Source organism: Muntiacus reevesi, chromosome 4 (assembly GCF_963930625.1).
Source record: "Muntiacus reevesi chromosome 4, mMunRee1.1, whole genome shotgun sequence".
In the NCBI taxonomy this organism is placed as follows: Eukaryota; Metazoa; Chordata; class Mammalia; order Artiodactyla; family Cervidae; genus Muntiacus; species Muntiacus reevesi.
The window spans coordinates 106,892,341-106,916,614 of NC_089252.1; the positions used below are offsets into that span (position 1 = coordinate 106,892,341).

Here is a 24,274-nt window from a genome sequence, read left to right on the forward strand (position 1 = left end):
CCCCTCAACTGTGATGAAAACAGCCAACCAGGTGTTCCTAGCTCTAAAATGAAAATTATGGACCACCTCTGCGTTAGGTCTCCCAAACAGAAAAACCCTTTTTCTCCTCCATATAGCTGAGAGACAAATAGGTCCAGTGACTAAGTTTCCACACTCCAATGCAGGGTGTCTCAGTTTGAACACTGGTCAGAGAACTAAATTCCACAAGCTACAACTAAGCGTTCACATGCCCTAACTACAGATCCCACATGCTACAACTACATATCCTGCATGCCTCAATAAGACCTGGCACAGTCAAATAAATTAAAAAAGATTTTTTTATAAAAGAAGATATGGCACATATATATAATGGAATATTACTTAGCCATAAAAAGGAACAAAAATTGTGCCATTTCCAGAGGTGTGGATGGACCTAGAGACTGTCATATGGTGAAGTGAGTCAGAAAGAGAAAAAAAATCATAAATTAACCTGTACATGTGGAATCTAAGAAAATGGTACAGATAGACCTATCTGCAAAGCCAAAAGAGAGATACAGATGTAAAGAACAAACATATGGACACCAAGGGGGAAAAGGAGGGGTGGGATGCATTGGGAGATTAAGACAGATATATATACACTGCTATGTATAAAACAGATAAGTAACGAGAATGCACTGTATAGCACAAGGAACTGCACTCAATGCTCTGTGGTGACCAAAATGGGAAGGAAATTTTAAAAAGGGGGAATACCTGTACATATACACAGCTGATTCACTCTAATGTACAGCAGAAACAAACAACATTGTCAAGCAACTATACTCCAATGAAAGTTTAAAAAAAAAAAAAAAGATAATTTGGAGAGACCAAACACTATAACTTATGTGCAGAGTATATCATGAGAAACGCTGGGCTGGAGGAAGCACAAGCTGGAATCAAGATTGCCGGGAGAAATACCAATAACCTCAGATATGCAGATGACACCACCCTTATGCAGAAAGTGAAGAAGAACTAAAGAGCCTCTTTATGAAAGTGAAAGAGGAGAGTGAAAAGGTTGGCTTAACGCTCAGCCTTCAGAAAACTAAGATCATGGCATCTGGTCCCATCACTTCATGGCAAATAGATAGAGAAACAGTGGTATCAAGACCAGACAAAGACACCACCAAAAAAGAAAATTAGAAGCCAATATCTTTGATGAACATAGATGCAAAAATTCACAACAAAATAATAACAAACCGAATCCAACAACACAGAAAAAAGATCACACTCCACAACTAAATGGGATTTTTCCCAAGTTCATAAGCACAGTTCAAGATACACAAATCAATGTAATATACCACATTAGCAAATATCAAAAACCACATGACCATCTCAATAGATGCAGAAAAAGTATTCAACAAAATTCAACATCCATTCATTAAAAAAAACCTCTTACCAAAGTGGATATAGAGGGAACACATCTCAACATAAGAGAAGCTATTTCTGAAAAACCCACAGCCAAAATAATACTAAATGATGAGAAGCTGAGAACCTTCCTGCTAAAATCTGGAAAAAGACAAGGATGTCCACTCTCACCACTTCTATACAGCATACAGCATAGTACTGGAAGTCTTAGCCACAGCAATCAGACAACAAAAAGAAATGCTTTCTAAATTGAAAAACAAAAGGTAAGATTGTCACTAGATGCAGATAACTTGATACCACATATAGGAAGTACTAAGGACTCCACACTAAAACTACTAGATCTACTACTAAATAAAAGAATTCAGCAAAGTAGCAGGAAACAAGATTAAAAATCAGAAATTGGTTGCATTTCTTTACACTGACAATGAAATATTAGAAAGGTAATGTGAAATGTATACATATATACCTTTTAAAATTGCACTGGGACTTCCCTACGAGTTCAGTGGCTAAGGCTCTACACTCCAAGTGCAGAGGACCTGGGTTTGAACCTTGGTCAGGGAACTAGATCCCACAAGCTGCAACTAAGATTTGCATGCCCCAGCTGCAGATCCTGCATGCTGCAACTAAGACTCAGCACAGTCAAATAAATAAATGCTTTTTTTTAGAAAAAAAAAGAAAAGAAGAAGAAACGGCACATATAATGGGAAGGAAATCCATAGAAGAGGATATATATATATATATATATATATATATATAAAATATGTATACAGTTGACTCACTTTATAGCAGAAACTAACACAATATTATCAAGCAACTCTAATCCAATAAAAAATTTTTAAAAAATAACAGATAACTTGGACAGACTGATCACTAGAGTATAACAGAATCTGTAATTGAAAAAAAAAAAAAACAACTCCCTACTAACAAAAGTTCAGGACCAGATGACTTCACAGGCAAATTCTACCAACATACAAAAGAACGTACACCAATTCTTTTCAAACTCTCCCCAAAAGACTGAAGAGAACACTCCCAAATACTCCCTATGAAGCCACCAACACCCCGATACCAAAAGCAGACACAGACACCACCAAAAAAGAAAATTAGGGGCCACTATCTGCGATGAATATAGATGCAAAAATCTGCAACAAAATATTAGCAAACTGGATTGGTCCAACACCACATAAAAAAGGTCACAAACCACTACTTGGGATTCATCCCAAGTTCACAAGCACAGTTTAACATACGCAAATCAATGTACTATACCACATTAATGAAGGTCAAAAACCTGGGCTTTTCTGGTGGTTCAGCTGGTAAAAAGTCTGCCTGCAATGTGGGAGACCTGGGTTCAATCCCTGGGTTGGGAAGATCCCCTGGAGAAGAGAATGGCTACCCACTCCAGTATTCTGGCCTGAAGTCCATGGACTTCATGGGGTCACAAAGAGTTGGACACAACTAAGCGACTTTCACTTCACTTCACATGACCATCTCAATAGGTCCAGAAAGAGCATTTGCCAAAAATTCAGCATCCATTCTTACCAACTCCCAGCTCTTACCAACTGGGTATAGAGAGAATACACCTCACCATAAGAGAAGCCATATCTGAAAAACCCATAGCAAAAATAATACTCGATGGTGAAAAGCGGAAAGTCTTCCTGCTAAGATCTGAAACAAGACAAGAATATTCACTCTCAATCTCCAGTACTGGAAGTCCTATAGTCCATGGGTTCGCAGAGAGTCAGACTCGACTGAGCAACTAAGTACAACACAGAAGAGCCACAGCAATCAGACAATAAAAAGAAATAAACGGTGTCAGAATTGGAAAGCAGGAGGTAAAATTGTTACTAGATGCATATAACATATATAGAAAGTGCTAATAAGGACTCCAAACTAAAACTACTAGCTTTAATAAAAGTGGAAGGGTTAGTTGCTCACTCATGTCTGACTCTTTGCTACCCAATGGACTGTTGCCCACCAGGCTCCTCTGTCCATGGAATTCTCTAGGCAAGAATACTGGAGTGGGTAGCCATTCCCTTCTCCAGGGCATCTTCCTGACCCAAGGATCAAACCGGGGTCTCCTGCATTGCAGGCAAATTATTTACCGTCTGAGTCACTAGAGAAGCCCACTAGATCTGATAAAGGAATTCAGCAAGGTAGCAGGAAACAAGATTAACATTCAGAAATTGGTTGCATTTCTTTACACTGAAAATGAAATATTAGACAAGTAATTTTTAAAAAATACTTTAAAAAATTGCGCTGGGACTTCACTGGTGGTCCAGTGGCTAGGGCTCTGGACTCCAAATGCAGAGGGCCCAGGTTTGATCCCTGGTCAGGGAACTACATGCAACAAGCTGAAACCAAGAGTTCACATGCCACAAGTAAAAGATGAAAGATCCCACGTGTCACAGCTAAGACCCAGTGCACCAAATAAAGAAATAAGCAAAAATACAGAAAAAATAAATAAACTGCATCAAAACAAACACACTTAAACAACCCCTAGAGATAAATCTGACCAAGGAGGTAAAAGAATTATAGGCTGAGAACTATAAAATATTAAAAAAGGAAATTAAAGTGGATTCAAAGGAATGGAAAGATATCCTATGCTCTTGGATTAGAAGAATTAATATTGGTAAATGGCAATACTACCCAAAAGAGTCTATAGATTGAATGTGATGCTTATCAACATATCCATGACATTTTTCACAGAACTAGAACAAATAATACAAAAATGCATATAGAAACATTAAAGACCCAAAATTGCCAAAGCAGTAGCATGGGAAAAAGCAAAGCAGGAGGTATAACTCTCCCAGACGTCGGACACCACCACAGTTACAGTAATCACAACAGTGGGCACAAAGACAGACAGAGACCACTGGGACAAAAGAGAGACAGCACGGAAATGAACCCTCAACCCAGAGTCAGTCAATCTTGGACAGAGGAGGCAAGAACATGCAATTGGAAAAAGACAGTCTCTCTAGCAAATGGTGCTGGGATAGCTGGACAGCCACATGTAAATCAGTAAAGCTAGAACACACTCTCACACAAAAATAAACTCAAAATGGCTTAGACTTCAACCTAAGACATGACACCATAAAACTCCTAGAAGAGAGCACAGGCAAAACATTCTCTGACATAAGTCATACCAATGTTTTCTTAGGTCAGGCTCCCAAGGCAATAGAAATAAAAGCAAAATAAACAAGTGAGACCTAATAAAACTTACAAGCTTTTGCACAGCAAAGGAAGCCATAAATAAAAGAAAAAGAGAACTCATGGAATGAAAGAAAATATTTGCAAATGACCAACAAGAGCTTAATTTCCAAAATATTTAAATAGCTCATACAACAACAACAAAAAGCCAAACAACCCAATCAAAAATAAGCAGAAGAACTGAATAGGCATTTCTCCAAAGACAAAATACAGTGGCCAACAGGCACATGGGAAGATGCCCAACATCATAATTATTACAGAAATGCAAATCAAAGCTACAATGAGGGACCACCTCACACCAGTCAGAATGGCCGCCATTAAAAAGTCTACAAATAACAAACACTGGAGAGGGTGTGGAGAAAAGGGAACCTTCCTACACTATTCTTGGGAATGTATGCTGGTGTGGCCACTGTAGAAAAGGGTAACGGAGGTTCCTCAGAAAACTAAAAATAGAATTAACATATGATCCACCAATCTCACTTCTGGGCATATATCCAGACAAACTATAATTCAAAAAGATGTATGCACCCCTATGTTCATAGCAACCCTGTTCACAATAGCCAAGACATGGAAACAACCTACATGTCCATCAACAGATGGATGGATACAGAAGATGTGGTACATACATATAATGAAACACTGCTCAACAACAACAAAAAAGAATGAAATCCTGCCTTTCACAGCAACATGGATACAACTAGAGACGGTCATATTAAGTAAAGTAGGTCAGAAAGAGAAAGACAAGTACTTATGATATCATTTATATGCTGAATCTAAAATATGACACAAAAAGTGGATCAAGATGGCGGAGAAGTAAGATATAGAGTTCACCTTGTTCCACAAATGAATCAAAAATACATCCACAGATGCAATGATTTTCACAGAACATCTACTGAATGCTGGCATAAGACCCAAGACTCCCAAAAGGGCAAGAAAATCTCCATATAACCATGCAATGACAATAAAAAACACAGAAAGGAATCAGGACAGGTCCTGAGCCTCTGGGAGGGAACGTTAAATGTGGAAATCTTTCTGCACACTGGGAAGTCCACTCTCCAGCCTGAGACACTTGCACTGGGTGAGCAGGGGCTGGGTGCTGAGGCTCGGGCTTCAGAGGTCAGACCCAGGAGAGGACTGGGGTGGGCTGTGTGGGGACAGCCTGAGGGGGCGAGGGTGCAGGTCACCACAATTGAGGGAGTATGGGAGGGAGCCTGGGCTATTACTGGGGCGGGGAGGGGGGAATGAGAAGAGGGGGACTGCCACAGGAGCTTCTTTCTCCGCACGCGCTCAGGCAGCAGGGCACCATCTACACACGCTCCAGGGGCGGGTGTGAGCCTCTGCTCCCATCTCAGACTCCAGGGGCAGACACAGCACACGCCGAGGGAAGGGACAGCAAGCACCCAAACCGGTAACTGCCGTCATGCCAAAAAATATGAAACTCACACAAGCAACCCACAGGCATTCTCTCATATAAAAAACCATCCAGGACTGTATAAAGAAAGAGAAGTTGCTCAGTCGTGTCCGACTCTTTGCGACCCCATGGACTGCAGCCTACAAGGCTCCTCCATCGATGGGATTTTCCAGGCAAGAGTACTGGAGTCCCAAACTCAGAGTAAGAGGGCTTCCCTGGTGGCTCAGAGGGTAAAGTGTCCGGCTGCAAAATGGGAGACCTGGCTTTGATTCCTGGGTGGGGAAGACCCCCTGGAGAAGGAAACGGCAACCCATTCCAGGACCCAGTAGGCTTCCATGGGGTCTCAAAGAGTCGGACACAACTGAGCGACTTTTCACTTTCACAGAGTAAGAGAGATAGAAGAAAAATGAAGAAGCATAGGAACAACTCCCAATTCAAAGACCAAGAGAACACCCCTGAAAGAACAATGACACAGATCTCTTCAGTCTAATACTCATTGAGTTCAAAATGGAGGTAATGAAAATATTGAAGGAATTAAGAAAGACTATTGACAGAAATGCAGATAACTATAAAAAAGGAAATAGAAACTATAAGGAGGAGCCAAGGAAAATTAGAAAATTCATTTGCTGACACAAAAGCTGAGCTCAAGGCAATGAATACCAGAATGAATAATCCAGAAGAAAGAATGAATGACCTATTAGATAGAATGGATATAACCCAATTAAAAAAAAACACACACAAATGAAAAAAAAAATGAAAGCAGTAAAAGAGATCTAAGGGATAATATAAAGTGTGCCAATCTACACATAGTAGTAATTCCAGAAGGAGAATAAAGAGAAAAGGGGATTGAAAATGTATCTGAAGAAATTATGGCTGAAAACTTCCCAAACCTAAAGAAGGACACAGATATCCAGGGACAGGAAACGCAGAGGGTTCCAAACAAGATGAAACAATAGAGACCTACACCAAGACATATGATAATAAAAATGGCAAAATTAGGAAGGATTCTAATCCTCCCTCTCTTCCTTTAGGAAGAGAAAACCAAAAAAGAGAGTAGCAGCAAATTAAAAAACAAAAACCTCCTCCAAAAACCTGCCCACCTTAGGGCAAAACACATATAGATTGGAGAGGGGATGGAAAAGGGTATTTCATGAGAACATTAATGACAAGAAGGTCGAGTTACAATACTCGTATCAGACAAAATAGACTTTAAATCAAAGGCCATAAAGGAACATAAAGGAGATCAATATATAATGAAAAAAGGATCAACACAAGAAGAGAGTTTTCACTTGTCAACATATATGTACCTAACATGCATGTGTGCATGCTCTGTCGTTCTCATTCCTTCCAACCCCGTGGACTGTAGCCCACTAGGCTTCTCTGTCCATGGGATTCTCTAGGCAGGAATACTGGAGTGGGTAGCCATTCCCTTCTCCAGGGAATATTTTCAAGCCAGGAATCAACCTGGGTTTCCTGCATTGCAGGTAGATTCTCTTAACACAAGCCAACTGGGAAGCCCTGCACCTAATACAGAACCACTCAAATACATAAAATGAAAACCAACAGATATAAAAGGAGAAATGGATAGGAATACAGTCACACTAGAAGACCTTAACAACCCACTCACACCAATGGACATATCTTCTAGACAGAAAATCAATAAGGCAACAGAGATCCTAAATGATACAGTAGAACAGTTAGACTTAACTGACATTTTCAGGACATTACATTAAAAAAAAATACACAATCCTTTCAATTGCACATGAACCCTTCTCTAGGACTGACCACATACTAGGGCATAAAAGTAATGTCAAGAAATTTAAAAGTACAAAAATTATTTTAAGCATCTTCTCTGACCACGATGGCATGAAACTAGAAATCAACCACAGGAAAAGAAATGAGAAAGAAATGATTATATGAAGACTAAACAACATGCTATTTAAAAAAAACAAATGGATCAATGAGGAAATCAAGAAGGAAATTAAAGAAAACCTTGAAACCCACACTTAGAGAATGAACTTAATGATTGCCGGGGGGCGGGGGGGGAAGGACAGGGGAAAAGATAGTTAGGGAGTTTGGTATGGACATGTACACACTGCCATATTTAAATCGGATAACCAACAAGGATCTGCTGTATATGGCACATAGAATTCTGCTCAGTATTATGCGGTTGCCTGGGTGGGAGGGGAGTTTGGGGGAGAATGGATACATGGATATGTAGGGCTGAGACCCTTTGCTGTTCATCTGAAACTATCACAACATTTTTAATCAGTTATAGGCCAATAGAAAATAAAAAGTTAAAAAAAATCATACCTTGAGACAAACAACACTGAAAATACAACCATACAAAATCTAAGAGACGCAATGAGAAGTTCTTAGAGGGAAGATACAAGCCTTCCTCAAAAAAACAAACATGAAAACTTTCAAATAAATGACTTAAAGTGAAAGTTGCTCCATTGTGTCCGACTGTTTGTGACACCATGGACTATACAGTCCATGGAATTCTCTAGGCCAGAATACTGGAGTGGGTAACCTTTCCCTTCTCCAGGGGATCTTCCCAATCCAGGGATCAAATCCAGGTCTCCAGCATTGCAGGCAGACTCTTCACCAACTGAGCCACACAGGGAAGCCCAATAATACTGGAGTGGGTAGCCTATCCCTTCTCCAGGGAATCTTCCAGACCCAGTAATCTAACTGGGGTCTCGTGCATTGCAAGTGGATTCTTTACCAACTGAGCTATCAGGGAAGCCAAAGTGCTACCTAAAACAATTAGAAAAAGAAGAACAAACAAAACCTAAAGTCAGCAGAAGGATGAAACACTAAGGACCTGGGAGAAAATAAAGAGAGATTAAAAAACAATAGGAAGAAATCAACAATAAAATGAAAAACTAGGTCTTCCCTGTTGGTTTAGTGGTTAAGAATCCACCATGCAATACAAGGGACATGAGTTTGATCCCTGGTCCAGGAAGGTCCCTGCAGAAGGAAATGGAAGCCCACTCCAGCCCGGGAAATCCTTTGGACAGAGGAGCCTGGCAGGCTACAATCCATGGGGTCGCAAAAGAGTCAAACACGATTTAGCAACTACACAACAACAACAAGCACACTCTAGGGCTTATGAGCCAGCTAATGAGCCCTACACAGCAATTACTAAAGCTCCTAGAGCCTGTGCTCCACAACCAGAGAAGCCACCACTATGAGAAGACCATTCAACACAGCTAGAGAGTAGCCTCTGCTCTTGCAACTGGAGAAAGTCCACAAGCAGCAATGAAGATTCAGGGCACCCAAAAAAAATATAAAGCAGTGTTTACATATCAAAAAGATATTTAATAAAAAAGAATGGGAGAAAATATTTGCAAACAAAGCAACTGACAGGGATTACCTCCAAAACAAACAAACAGCTTATGCAGCTCAATATTAAAAAAAACCTAACAGGACTTCCATGGTGGTCCAGTGGTTAAGAATCCACCTGCCAATGCAGGGGGTATGGGTTTGATCCCTGGTCAGAGAAGATTCCACATGGTGTGGGATGACTAAGCCTGTACATCACAATCAAGAAGCCCACACAACTGCAACTAGAGACTGGCCCTTGCTTGCCGAAACTAGAGAAAGCCCAAGCACAGAAACAAAGACCCAAGGCAGCCTAAATAAATAAAATTTAAAACAAACAACCTAATAAAAAAAAAATTGGCAGAAGACATTTTTAATTAAACAGACATTTCTCCAAAGAAGACAAACAGACGGCCAATAGGCATATGAAAAGGTGCTCAACATCACTAATTATTAGAAAAATGCACATCAAAACTAAAATGAGGGCTTCCTTGGTGGCTCAGTGGTAAAGGATCTACCCACCAGTGCAGGAGACACGGGTTCGATCCCCAGTCCAGGAAGATCCCACAGGCCATGGAGAAACTACAACTATCGAGCCTGTGTTCTAGAACCCAGGAGCCACAACTACTGAAGCCCATGGGCCCCAGATTCCATGCTCTGCCACAAGAGAAGCCACCACAATAAGAAGGTTGTACACTGCAATTAGAGAGCAGCACCTGCTCACAGCAACTAGAGAAAAACCCTTGCAGCAACAAGGACCCAGCATACCCAAATATAAATAAATAAAATTATTAAAAAAAAAACTAAAATGAGGTATTACCTCATACCAGTCAGAATGGCAATCATCAACAAATCTACAAACAATAAATGCTGGAGAGGGTGTGGAGAAAAGGGAACCCTTGTACACTTGGGTGGGAATGTAAACTGGCACAGCCATTATGGAGTACAGTATGGAGGTTCCTTAAAGAACTGAAAATAGAACTACCATATGACCCAGCAATCCCACTCCTGGCATATATCCAGAAAAAAACCAGAATTCAAAAGAATACATGCACCCCAATGTTCACTGTAGCACTATTTTCAAAAGCCAAGACATGGAGGCAAACTAAATGTCCATCACAGAAGAATGGATAAAAAGATGATATGTCAGGACTTCCCTGGTGGCCCAATGGCTAAGGTTTCACACTCCCAATGCAGGGGGCCTAGGCTCAATCATTGGTCAGGAAATTAGATCCCACATGCTGCAACTAAGAATTCACATGCCACCACTAAATATCCTGCATGCCACAACTAAGACCTAGCAGAGTTAAATAAATAAAGAATAATAATTTAAAAAACAATATGGCACATATATACAATGAAATATTACTCAGTCATAAAAAGAAATGAAATCATGCCATTTGCAGAGACATGGATAGACCTACAGCAGTAATACACAATGAAGTAAGTCAGAAAGAGAATATCAAACATCATATATTAACACATATGTGGAATCTAAAAAAATGGTACAAATGAACATATTTGCAAAGCAGAAAGAGAGATACTAATGTAGAGAACAAAGGTATAGACACCAAGGGGGTAAAGGTGGCAGTAGGATGAATGAGGAAATTGGGACAGACATACATACCCTACTATGTACAAAATGGATGCTAATGAGATCTATACTCAATGTTACGTGGTGACCTAAATGGGAACAAAATCCAAAACAGAGGGGATATATGTATATGTATGGCTGATTCACTTTGCTGCACAGCAAAAAATATCACTGTAAAGCAATCCTACTTCAATAACTTTTTTTAAAAAGAATATACAGAAATTTTGGACAGACTAATCACTGGAAGTAAAAAAGAATCTCTAATTAAAAAAACAAAAAACAAAAAACCTCCCTACAAATAAAACTCCAGGATGAGAGGCAAATTCTTCCAAACAAACAAAGAACTTAGACTGATTCTTCTCAAACGCCCCCAAAAGTCTGAAGAGGTGGGAACACACCCAGATACACTCTGAAGCCACCTGATACCAAAACCAGGTGAAAACCAAAAAAGAAAACTACAGGCCAGTATCTTTAATGAATACAGACACAAAAATTCTCAACATAGCAAGTTGAACCCAACAACACATAAGCAAGGCCACACATAATGACCAAGTGAGATGCATCCCAAGTTCACAGGATAGTTCAACATTTGCAAATCAATCAATGTAATACAACACATTTACAAAGGTCAAAAACCACACGGCCATCTCAATAGATGCAGAAAATGCATTTGACAAAATTCCTCATCCACTCATGATAAAAAGTCTTACCAAACAGGGCATAATCAGAACACACCTCAACATAAAAAAAGCCATTTCTGACAAACCCACAGCCAAAATAACACTAGACAGTGAAAAGCTGAAAGCTTTCCCACTAAAATCTGTAACAAGTCAAGAGTCTCCACTCTGACCACTTCTATTCAACATAATATTGGAAGTCCTAGCCACAACGATCAAAAAATAAATAGAAATAAAAGGTATCCAAATTGGAAAGCAAGAGGTAAAAGTGTCACTAGATGCAGATAACATGATTCTATGCATAGAAAACCCTAAGGCCTCCACACTGAAACTACTAGATCTAATAAAGGATTTCAGCAAAACAGCAGGATGCATTAATGTTCAAAAATTAGTTGCATTTCTTTACACTAATAATAAAATATCAAAAAGATAATGTAAAAAAAAAAAAAAAAAACTTTTAAAATTGGACTGGTGGTCCTGTGGCTAAGGCTCCATGCTCTAAAGGCAGAGAGCCCAGGATCAATCCCTGGTCAGGGTTTATGCCACTGATGGTCCAGTGGTTAAGATTTCACCTGCCAACGCAGGGGACACAGGTCCAATCTCTGGTCCAGGAAGATCCCACATGCCTTTTGGGGCAACTAGGCCCTTTTGCCACAACTACTGAAAGCCTGCACGCTCTAGAAGCCATGCTCTGCAACAAGAAAAGTCACCACAATGAGAAGCCCGGACATTGCGATGAAAAGTAGCCCCCACTCACAGCAACTAGAGAAAGGCTGATAAGCAATGAAGACCCAGTGCAGCCAAAAATAATTAATTTTAAAAAAATAATAATAAACAAATGCAGCCAGGAGGGCTGCTGGAAGGACAAATGCCCCCTCTATGGGAAAAATCCACAGGGACTCTGCCTGATATGCAAACCAGAGGGTCACTGGAAGCGGGACTGCCTCCAGTCTTGAAGGGGACTTGGGGCTCCCAGACCAATGCTGGCTGAGAGGATTGAGGGCCCAGGACCCACCCTGGCTCCCAAAGGACACCTGGGAGGAGATTTGGGTAATCCTTGGCATGGCAGGTGGGGAAGTTTTTTTTTTGTTATTAACAGATCCACCTACTCTGTGACGACTAATTTTCCTGGACCCTTGTTCTCCCTATCTGGTATAGTAACAGGGATTGATGGAGCCCAAAGCCAAATGATTCACACCACCCCTCAGCTGCTTACTAGGGCAGTTTACCCTGGCGCACCAGTTCCTGCTCACGTCTGAGTGCCCCATCCCCTTGCTGAGAAGGGAGATGCTCACTCAATTCCAGGCAACTGTTCAATTTGGAGACACTCTCAGAGAAGGCACCCACCAGGAGAAATCACTGTTCTTGGCCATGAAGCCCGCTTCAGCCACCCTCAGAGGAGGTCTCCCCTTCACCCCATACTGTTCCTCAAGTAATCCCCTCTTTCTGGAACACTGAGGTTCCTGGAAGAGCTATAATGTGCCTCCAGGTCAGGTTTCATTGGAACCCATGAACAAAAACAGCATCCCTAGAGACCCGAGGCCCAATGAGGTCCAGCATTTAATAACCCAGTTCTTAATATATGAGCTCTTATGACCCTGGGGAAATGAGGATACTGTCTCTTCTCACAATGTCCAGATTTCCACGCAACAGATTAAGTACATGGGAAACATGCTCACCCACCAGATGAGGACCAAAAGGAAGTCACTGTAAGCCTCCAACACCCACCCCCAACGAAGGGGCAACTGAGGGCCTTTCTGGGGATGGCAGAATTTTGCAGAATTTGGGCTCATAGCAAAGCCTCTCTATGAAACCCTAAAACGAAGTGACCACAAACCTCTCAACTGCAATGAAAACTGCCAACAGGCATTCCTAGCTCTAAAATAAAAATTACAGACTACCTCTGAGTTAGGTCTCCCAAACTTAGAAAAACCCTTTCTCCTCTATATAGCTGAGAGACAAATAGTCAAAGAAATCTTGAGAAAGAAAAACAACTGCAGGAATCAGGCTCCCTGCCTTCAGACTATACTACAAAGCTGTAGTCACGACAATAGTATGGTACTAGCACAAAATCAGAAATATAAATCAATGGAACAAGATAGAAATCCTAGAAATAAACCTGCACACCTATGGTCAATAAATCTATGACAAAGGAGGCAAGACTATACAATTGAGAAAAAACAACCTCTTCAGTAAATAGTGCTGGGAAAACTGGACAGCTATATGTAAAAGAATGAAATTAGATCATTCTCTAACACTATACACAAAAATAAACTCAGAAATAAACTTTTGATTGGTCTCCCAGAGTAATGGAAATAAAAACAAAAATAAACAAATGGGACTCAATTAACTCAAAAGCTATGCACAGCAAAGGAAACCATAAACCAAAGGAAAAGACAACCCACAGAATGGGAGAAAATATTTACACATGATGCAACCAACAAGAGATTAATCCCCCAAATTTATGAACAGCTCATATAACTCAATATCAAAAAACAAAACAAAAAAATGAGTTTCCCTAGTGGACCAGTGGTTAAGAATCTGTGCTTCCACCATAGCAGGCGTGACTTCCATCCTTAGTTAGGGAACTTCCACGTGTCACGAGGTGCAGTCAAAAAAATAAAATAAAAACCTAGACAACCCAATTAAAAAATGGGCAGAAGACCTATATAGACATTTCTCCAAAGAAGACATACAGAGACATACAGAGAGCCAAGGGGAACATGAAAAGATGTTTAAAATCACTAATTATTAGAGAAATGCAAATCAAAACTACATTGAGTTATCACCTCACACCAATGCGAATGGCCATCATCAAAAAGTCTGAGAACAGGCTTCCCTGGTGGCTCAGTGGTAAAGAATCTGCCTGTCAATGCAGGAGACACGGGGTCTATCCCTGGCCAGTGAAGATTCCACAGGCTGCAGAGCAACTAAGCCATACACCACAACTACTGAGTCTGTGCTGCAGAGCCCAGGAACTGCGACTACTGAAGCCCATGTGCCTACAGCTTGTGCTCTGCAACAAGAGAAGCCACTGCAATGAGAAGTCCAAGCACCACAAATAAAGAGTAGCTATCACTTGCCTCAACTAGAGAAAAATTCATGCAGTAACTAAGACCCAGCACAGCCAAAAATAAAATAAATGGATACGATCATTTTTTTTAAGTCTACAAGCAATAAATACTGGAGAGGGTGTGGATAAAGGGGACCCTGTCTGTTCTGTTGATGGGAATATAAAATGGTAAAGCCACTATAGAAAACAGTATGGAGGTGCCTTAAAAAACGAAAAATAGAGCTACCATGTGACCCAGCAATTCCACTCCTAGGCATAAGTCCAGAGAAAACCATGGTTGAAAAGTATACGTGCATCCCAATATTCACTGCAATGCTGTTTACAACAACCAAGACGTGGAAGCAACCTAAATACCCATGGATAGATGAATGGATAAAGATGTGAGATATAGATAGATATACACACAATGCAATATTATTCAGCCTGAGGGAAATAATGCCATTTGCAGCAACACGGTTGGACCTGGAGATTATCATACTAAGTGAAGTCAGTCAGACAGATAAAGACAAATAGCATATGACATCACTTAGTGCAGAATCTTTTAAAAAGAAATGATACAAATGAACTAATTTATAAAGCAGAAATAGACTCACAGATTTAGGAAACAAATTTATGGTTACCAAAGGGGAAAGGCCCAGGGGAGGGATAAATTGGGATTTGGGATTGACGTATACACACTACTATATTTAAAATTACAAAATAAAAGATAACCAACAAGGGCCTCTTATATAGCACTGAAAACTCTACTCAATAGACTGTAAAAACCTAAATGGGAAAGGAATTTGAGAAGTATATATATACACATAACTGAATCACTACTCCGTATACCTGAAACTAACACAAGGTTGAAAATCAACTATGCTCCAGTATAAAATAAAAATTAAGTCATAATCATTTTCTGAATTAGTTAATTTAAAAAAACAATGGTTTACTGATGGAAGCAGCTTTATACATGAAGGGGTAAGGCCATCTGGCTATGTCCATGGTCAGTCTGTGAACAACTGTGAGCCTGGACTTCTACCCTCTTAGATTTCCACCCAAAAGGCCAAGCTGATCTCCTTGACCAGAGCACTCCAGCTAGGAAAAGGGTTAAGAATCAATATAAGAGGACTTCCCTGGTGGAGTGGATAGGAATCTACCTGCCAATGCAGGGGATATGGACTCCATCCCCAGTCTGGGAAGATCCCACATGCCGCAGAGCAACTAAGCCCATGGACCGCAACTACTGAAGCCCACGCACCTAGAGTCTGTGCTCCATAGTAAAGTGAGACACCACAGTGAAAAGCCCATGCGCTGCAACAAAGAGTAGCCTCTGCTCACCAAAATTAGAGAAAGCCTGCATGCAGCAACAAAGACTCAGTGCAACCAAATAATTAATTTTTTTAATAAAAGAAAAGAATCAATAGAGGATTTCTCTGGTGGTCCAGTGGTTAAGGATCCACCTGCCAATGCAAGGGACACGACTTCCATCTCTGGCCCAGGAAGATCCCATACGCCACAGGGCAACGAAGCCTGTGCGCCACAACTACTGAAGCCTGCACGCTCTAGAGCCCATGCTCCACAACAAGAGAAGTCACTGCAATGAGAAGCCTGTTCACCACAACTAGAGAGTAGCCCCCCCACCTGCCACCAAAACCAGAGAAAGCCTGTGCACAGCAAGATCCAACATAGTCAAAAATAAAACAAATATTTTTTGAAGTCAATATATGGGAAGCCATAATAAATAAAAACAAATTTTTTTTTAATAAAGAGTCAACATGCAGGCTTCCCTGGTGGCTCAGTGGTAAAGAATCAGCCTGCCGGGCAGTTTGAAAATAAGGTTCCAGAGAAACAAAAGCTGTTTCAGAAGGATAATGGAATGCCAGTGCATCTAAAGGGTGGCATAGCTGATGCCCTCCTGTACAGAGCCACCATGATTCTCACAGTTGGTGGGACGGCATATGCCATGTATGAACTGGCTGTGGCTTCATTTCCCAAGAAGCAGGATTGACTTCAGTTTATCCTCCCAGCCATCAGTTGGTTCAATTCCATTCATCTCTCTGTGGACCAGTAATCTGATACATACCTGAGTTCTTTGGGGATCAATATTTCTTGACTTGTACTAGCTGCCACCAATAAAGCAGTCTTTACCATGAAAAAAAAAAAAAAAAGAATCAGCCTGCCAATGCAGGAGACACAGGTTTGTTCCATGACCCTGGAAGATCCCACATGCCTCGGAGCAGCTAGGCCTGTGTGTGCACTGCAGTCAGTCATATCCAACTCTTTGTGACCCCATGGACTGTAGCTCACCAGGATCCTCTGTCCATGGGATTTTCCAGGTGAAAATACTGGAGTGGGTTGCCATTTCCTCCTCTGACGGATCTTCCTGAGCCAGTGATCAAACCCACGTCTCCTGCATCGGCAGGCAAACTCTTAACCACTGGACCACCAGGGAAGCCCAATTATGCCCGTGTACCACAACTATTGAGCCTGTGCACCCTAGAGCCTGTGCTCTGCAACAGAATACCGCAATGAGAAGCCCATGCACCACAACTAGACAGTAGCCCCCAATCTCCACAACTAGAGTAAAGCCCTCGTAGCAGTGAAGACTCAGTATAGCCAAAAACAAACAAATAAAATAAAAATTCTAAATATATATATATCAGTTCAGTTCAGTTCAGTCGCTCAGTCATGTCTGACTCTTTGCGACCCCATGAATCGCAGCACGCCAGGCCTCCCTCCCTGTCCATCACCAACTCCCGCAATTTACTCAAACTCATGCCCATCAAGTTGGTGATGCCATCCAGCCATCTCATCCTCTGTCGTCCCCTTCTCCTCCTGCCCCCAATCCCTCCCAGAATCAGGGTCTTTTCCAAAGAGTCAGCTCTTCGCATCAGGTGGCCAAAGTATTGGAGCTTCAGCATCAGTCCTTCCAATGAACACCCAGGACTGATCTCCTTTAGGATGAACTGGTTGGATCTCCTTGCAGTCCAAGGGACTCTCAAGAGTCTTCTCTAACACCATAGTTCAAAAGCATCAATTTTTCAGTGCTCAGCTTTCTTCACAGTCCAACTCTCACATCCATACCTGACCACTGGAAAAACCATAGCCTTGACCAGATGGACCTTTGCTGGCAAAGTAATATCTCTGCTTTTTAATATGCTATCTAGGTTGGTCATAACTTTCCTTCCAAGGAGTAAGCGTCTTTTAATTTCATGGCTGCAATCGCCATCTGCAGTGATTCTGGAGCCCAAAAAAATAAAGTCTGACACTGCTTCCACTGTCTTCCCAATTATTTCCCATGAGATGATGGGACCAGATGCCATGATCTTCGTTTTCTGAATGTTGAGCTTTAAGCCAATTTTTTCACTCTCCTCTTTCACTTTCATCAAGAGGTTTTTTAGTTCCTCTTCACTTTCTGCCATAAGGGTGATGTCATCTGCATATTTGAGGTTATTGATATTTCTCCCGGCAATCTTGATTCCAGCTTGTGCTTCTTCCAGCCCAGCGTTTTTCATGATGTACTCTGCATGTAAGTTAAATAATATACACACACAAGCACTGATTCCAAGTAAGGATGCCTACTGCTACATGTGCACGCTGTCATGTGGGAAGAAAGAAGATTCCTAACAAAGAAGTCCCTATAAAACACCACCAGAAATTGTAGAACTCCTAGAAGTATTCCAGCTTTCAAAGGAGCTTGCAGGGTCGCCAAAGGGGCAATTCCTTACAAGGAGACACCCTGGCCAGCAAGGCCACCAAGGCTGCACCCAGGCACAGCTGCAGTTCTCAGGCCTGACAGCACCTCCTTCCTGACAGTGCCACCCTGTATAGCGGAAGAACTCGAGTGGGCTGACTAAACCTAAGGGGCCGAAAAGAGACCCCTCAGGGTGGCTGACAAAAGGAAAAAGCTTCTCATTCCTGCATCAAGGAATGGAAAGTAATTAAGTACTTCCTGTTTAGAGTGGGACTCCCTATCCAAACTGGTTACTTAGGTGTTCCTGGGCAAGGGACTGTCCCAAACTGTTAAAAATGTCACCAGGTCTTGCGAGTTTTGTGGCTGCCTTGCCTCAAGAAGCTACTGCAAACCTTCTCCCCTCACTCAGTCCATACAACATCGGGGAACCTATGCAGGGGACATGGACATGCTCCCATGGACATGCCACATGGACATGCTCCCATGAAGGGGATGGAAACACCTATCGGCATTCATAGAACACCTTCACAGGGTGGACAGAAGCTTTCCCTATTAGGACTTAAAAGAGACTAGACATATCCGAGTTTCTGCTTACAGAGAGAGCTGTGAGATCCCAAAGCTTCCAGAATGATAACAGACCTTCTTTCACTGCCAAGGTGACCCAACAGGCTTCCTCAGCTCTAGGTATTCACGACCACTTCCACTCTTCCTGGAGGCCCCAATCCTTGGGCAAGGTGGAAAAAGCAAATCATGTTCTAAAAAGAAGGCGTCCAACTCTATGGGAGAAGGCGAGGGTGGGATGATCTGAGAGAACAGCATCAAAACATGTATATTATCAAGGGTGAAACAGATCACCAGTCCAGGTTGGATGCATGAGACTAGTGCTCGGGGCTGGTGCACTGGGAAGACCCAGAGGGATGGGATGGGGAGGGAGGTGGGAAGGGGATTCAGGATGGGGAACACATGTAAATCCATGGCTGATTCATGTCAATGTATGGCAAAAACCACTACAATATTGTAAAGTAAAAAAAAAAAAGAAATTTCTCTCTGAAAAAAAAATTAAAAAAAAAAAGGCATCTAAGAAAAACAAAGAAGAAGATGCTTGCTAAGCTATGCCAAGAGACTTCAGAAACCTGAGTCTCCCTTCTGCCTGTAGCCTTTCTATGGACAAAGATGGCACTAAAGGGAATTTTAAAATTGAGCCCATTTGAAATGACCTATGGGAAGCCCTTTGTGAGTTCAGATCTCATTTGATGAGGAAAGCCACAAATTCATCTTGAGCCAAGTTCAAAGCGCCCTCCAAGAATATGGAAACAAAGTGCTGCCCACCCCACAGAGAAAGGTCAACATATACACTACTGTATATAAAATAGATAGCCAATGGGAATTTTCTGTATGACTCAGGGAACTCAAGCTGCGACTCTGTAACAACCTAAAAGAGTGGGAAGAGGTGGGAGGTGAAAGGGAGGTTCAAAAGGAAGGGGACATAAGCATATCTATGGCTGGTTCATGTTGATACATGGCAGAAATCAACACAATATTGTAAAACAATTAGCCCTCGATTAAAAATTTAAAAAAAATTTTTTTTTTAATTCTTTAAAGTTAAAAAAAAGGGAGAAAGTTGAGGCCTCCATCCCACTCAGGGCACTCTGTCCTACTAAAAACCTGGAAGGAAGGGTCACTGAGGATCAGATACAACCAAAATGGAAGGGACCATATCAAGTGTTCCAAAGTACCCCATCTGCTGCCAACCTATGCGGGGTTACTACTTGGGTTCATCTGTCTAGAACAAAACCTGTATCTTGTAAGTCCCAACAGAAACCAGAAGAGACCTACTCCTGTGAGTCCATGGAAGACTTCAGACACCCGTTCAAGAGAACAGGTAAGTGACTTCTTGTGCCTGTGGTAGGTTGGCCTAGTCATCCTTGTGTTTCTTGACTATCATGCTCTTATTCTGCCACTTTTCAGGAGCCCCTCCCCCGGTAAACATCTTTGCCTCAGCTAGGTCTGAAATAAAAAAAATAGAGTAATATGATGCCAAAAGCCATAATATTCCTTGTAGGACTTCTGATGATGGTCATGGCTCGAGAGGAATGAGAAGATCATGCTTTAATAAACAAATATAAAATAATCATCCAGGGAGAAAACCTAGTTAATTGTTGGGCCTACTGTAAAAACTCTGGCTTACAACCATCATTACAGATATAAACAGGTACATACAACAAGAGTTTTACCAATTCCATGAGTTTCCAACACATGGAAACCATCTCCCCACCAACCCCAACCAATATAAGTGTAACAGGCAATACCCCTATCAGGCCCAATGCCTTGCCCACATTGAACTCTTTTTAAAAAAGTGACATAACTTTTCTGTTAATCATGGCTATGTTTTTGTTTTTTTTTTTTGGTGGTGCCATATGTAGGAATCTTAGTTTCCTGACCAGGGATCGAACCCGTGCTCCCTGCATTGGAAGCACACAGTGTTAACCACTGGACATCTAGGGAAGTCCCAATCACGGCTACTTTTGTTACCCAGAAAAGCAGTCATCTTCCAGTTCAAGATGGCAGACTAGAAAGATGTGCACTCATCTCCTGTGAGAGCACCAAAATTGCAACTAGCTGTTTCAAGTGACAGGAAGACACTGGAACCCACCAAAAAAAGATACCCCACATTCAAACACAAAGAAGCCACTGCAAGATGGTAGGAGGGGCACAATCACGATAAAATTAAATTCCATTATCTGCCAGGTAGGTGACCCACTGACTAGAAAACAATAAAAAGAAGTTCTCACACTGTTGTGAAGTCCCACATCAGGCGTCCTAGCCCAAAGATCTCACAAAGGGACTGCAAATCCCCAGGTAATCTGCCCTTGAGGGTCAGTGGGATTTGATTATAGGACTTCCAGAGGACTGGGGGAAACAGACCCTCCAGTCTTGGAGGATACAAAAACAAAATTTTGCCCACACCAAGACCCAGAGGAGAGGAGCAGTGACCCCACAGAAGACTGAACCAAAACTACCTCTGGGTCAGTAGGGGCTGACCACAGGGTACAGGGGGCACTGGAAGGACCCCCTTGGCATAAACCCTCTTGGAGTTCACCATTAACCCTACCATAGAGCCATAGGGTTGCCTCAGGCCAACCAACTACCAGGGAGGGAGTACAACCCCATCCATCAGCAGATAATTAGATTAAAGCTTTACTGAGCAAGGCCCTGCCCACCAGAGCAAGATCCAGTTTTTCCCATCACCAGTCCCTCCCATCAAGAAGCTTACACAAGCCTCTTAGCCTTATCCATCAGAGGGCAGTCAGAAGATGCAAGAAGAAACATAGTCTCACAGTAGCTAAAACAAAAGCCATATTACAGAAAGTTAATCACGATGAAAAAGCAGAAAGGTATGTCCCAGATGAAAGGACAAGACAAAATTCAAGAAAAACAACTAAATGAAGTGGAGATAGGCAACATTCCAGAAAAACAATTCAGAATGATAGTGAAGATGATCCAGAATCTCGGGAAAAGAATGGAGACAAAGATTGAGAAGATGCAAGAAAGGCTTACCAAAGACCTAGAAGAACTAAAGAACAGAGATAAATAATACACTAGAAGGAATCAACAGCAAAATAACTGAAGCAGAAGAACGGATAAATGACCTTAAGGACAGAATGGTGGAAATCACTGCTGCAGAACAGAAAATAGAAAAAAGAATGAAAAGAAATGAAGACAGCCTAAGAGACCTATGAGACAACATTAAACACACTAACATTCACATTATAGGAGTCCCAGAAGGAGAAGAGAGAGAGAAAGGACCTGAGAAAATATTTGAAGAGATAATATCTGAATACTTCCCTAACATGGGAAAGAAAATAGTCAAGCAAGTCCAGGAAGCAGAGAGTCCCAGGAAGGAAAAACCCAAGGAGGAACACACTGAGACACATAGCACCCAAACTAACAAAAATTAAAAACAGAGATAAAATATTAAAAGCAACAAGGGAAAAATGACAACAAACAGGGAACTCCAATCAGGCTATCAGCTGATTTCTCAACAGAAATTCTACAAGCCAGAAGGGAATGGCTTGATATACTTAAAGTGATGAAAGGGAAGAACCTACAACCAAGAATACTCTACCCAGAAAGACCCTCCTTCAGATTTGATGGAGAAATCAAGTTTTCCAGACAAGCAAAAGTTAAGAGAATTCAGTGCCATCAAACCACCTTTACAACAAAAATGCTAAAGGAACTTCTCTAGGCAGGAAACACAAGAGAAGGAAAAGACAGAAAATAAACCCAAAACAACTAAGAAAATGGTAATAGGATCATATGTATTGATAATTACCTTAAATGTAAATAGATTAAATGCACTAACCAAAAGACATAAACTGGCTGAATGAATGAAAACATGTGCATGTATGCACTTCCACTTACCACATCATTCTGCTTGACCCCTCTCAAATTGCATGTAATTATTTTATATTGTTATGTTAACCATGGTTCCATTATGGCTTGCAATTATCTTTTATTTTTTGTCTGGCTATTGATTGTGAAAACTGATAAACATCTTCTATTGTGATTATGCAATTATTACTCACTTAATACCATTGTATCATGATTGGTCGACAGAAAAATAATGGAACTCTATATCACCAAAACTAGGACCTAACAGAAAAACCTGTAATCACCGATTAAAATCTAGATGAATATCAGGATTATCTTGAAATTTAAAAACAAAATAAAATGCCCAGGTATTATTTTTTTTCTCCAGAGCTCCAAAAGTGTTTCTAATGAGCGGTCATGTTTAAAAACAACTAGGCTATATGATGATCTCTTACTTTTATCTAGCTTGTTTCACTTTTCTATTTCATAGTCAGTGCTTCCATTTCATTTAGTTTATGTTTTCCAATTTCTCCATCTCTTTTTTTTTTTTGGATGTTCTTTCTCAAGCCTTTATCAAGTATAGTAGAAAAGTTTTTGTATATATAAATATGTATAATACACACATTTCAGAAAATTTATGAATTTTTGCCTAACTAAAAAAATTATGATATTTTGATTTTACTTGTTTGACTTAGTATGCATAGAAGGCTAGATTTATAATTAAAAAAGAGATCGCAACAAGCAACAAAGATTTACTGTATAGCATAGGGAACTAGAGTCAACATCTTGTAATAATGTACGATGAAAAAGAATTTCAAACATAATATATGTGTATTTGCATAACTGAATCACCTTGCTGTGTACCTGAAACATGGTAAGTCAACTATACTTCAACAAAATGTATATATCACACACAAAAAAGGCAGTCATGCTTCCAGCGCCACTACCCCTCTACTGGTTCTCTTGGCTATGGTGAGCCTCTTAAGAACAATCCCTGGGCGCCAGATGGTAACATTACCACAGCGTTTAGGAAGTCAGACCCAAACTGAATTCCCACAAATGCCTCCACTCTCTGGGCTAAGAATGAAGCCCTGACCCCAGGTGCATACAAGATAGGGGTGGAATGGACTAAACCTGGGGCTGGAAATTGTTAGGCTCTATGGAAGCCGTGGGTTAAAACCGTCTTACTACATCATCTCATCTAAGCCAAGGGCATGGAATACTCCCAGATTTAACTATCTTGCATATACTAATGGGCCCATGTCTCTGCACTGCGTTCATAGCTTTCCCTTTCCATGGATCTAGATGGCTGCTTCCTGGCTAAATTCTTCTATCCCCATTTTTTCTTCTTGGCAGGCGGCATGTGACACAACTGAGCATGCAAGCATGCATGCGTGTGGAATCTTAGTTCCCCAGTCAGGGATCAAACCTGCGCCTCCTGCGTTGCAAGCGCAGTGTCTTAACCATCAACTCCCAGGGAAGTCCCTGTTCTCAGACCTCTGAGTGCACCTTCAGGATATGCCTGGATAGCAGCACTCCCCAGAGTAAGCGTCCAAAGACA

At 41.2% G+C, this 24,274-nt stretch overlaps 1 non-coding gene across 1 annotated transcript; it reads left to right on the plus strand.

Annotated features, from left to right (window-relative positions):
- The first annotated feature begins 3,641 nt into the window (after positions 1 to 3,641).
- On the plus strand, positions 3,642 to 3,714 carry TRNAW-CCA (transfer RNA tryptophan (anticodon CCA)). Its single transcript has one exon. It is a non-coding gene; the product is annotated as a tRNA-Trp (tRNA).
- The last annotated feature ends 20,560 nt before the right edge of the window (positions 3,715 to 24,274 follow it).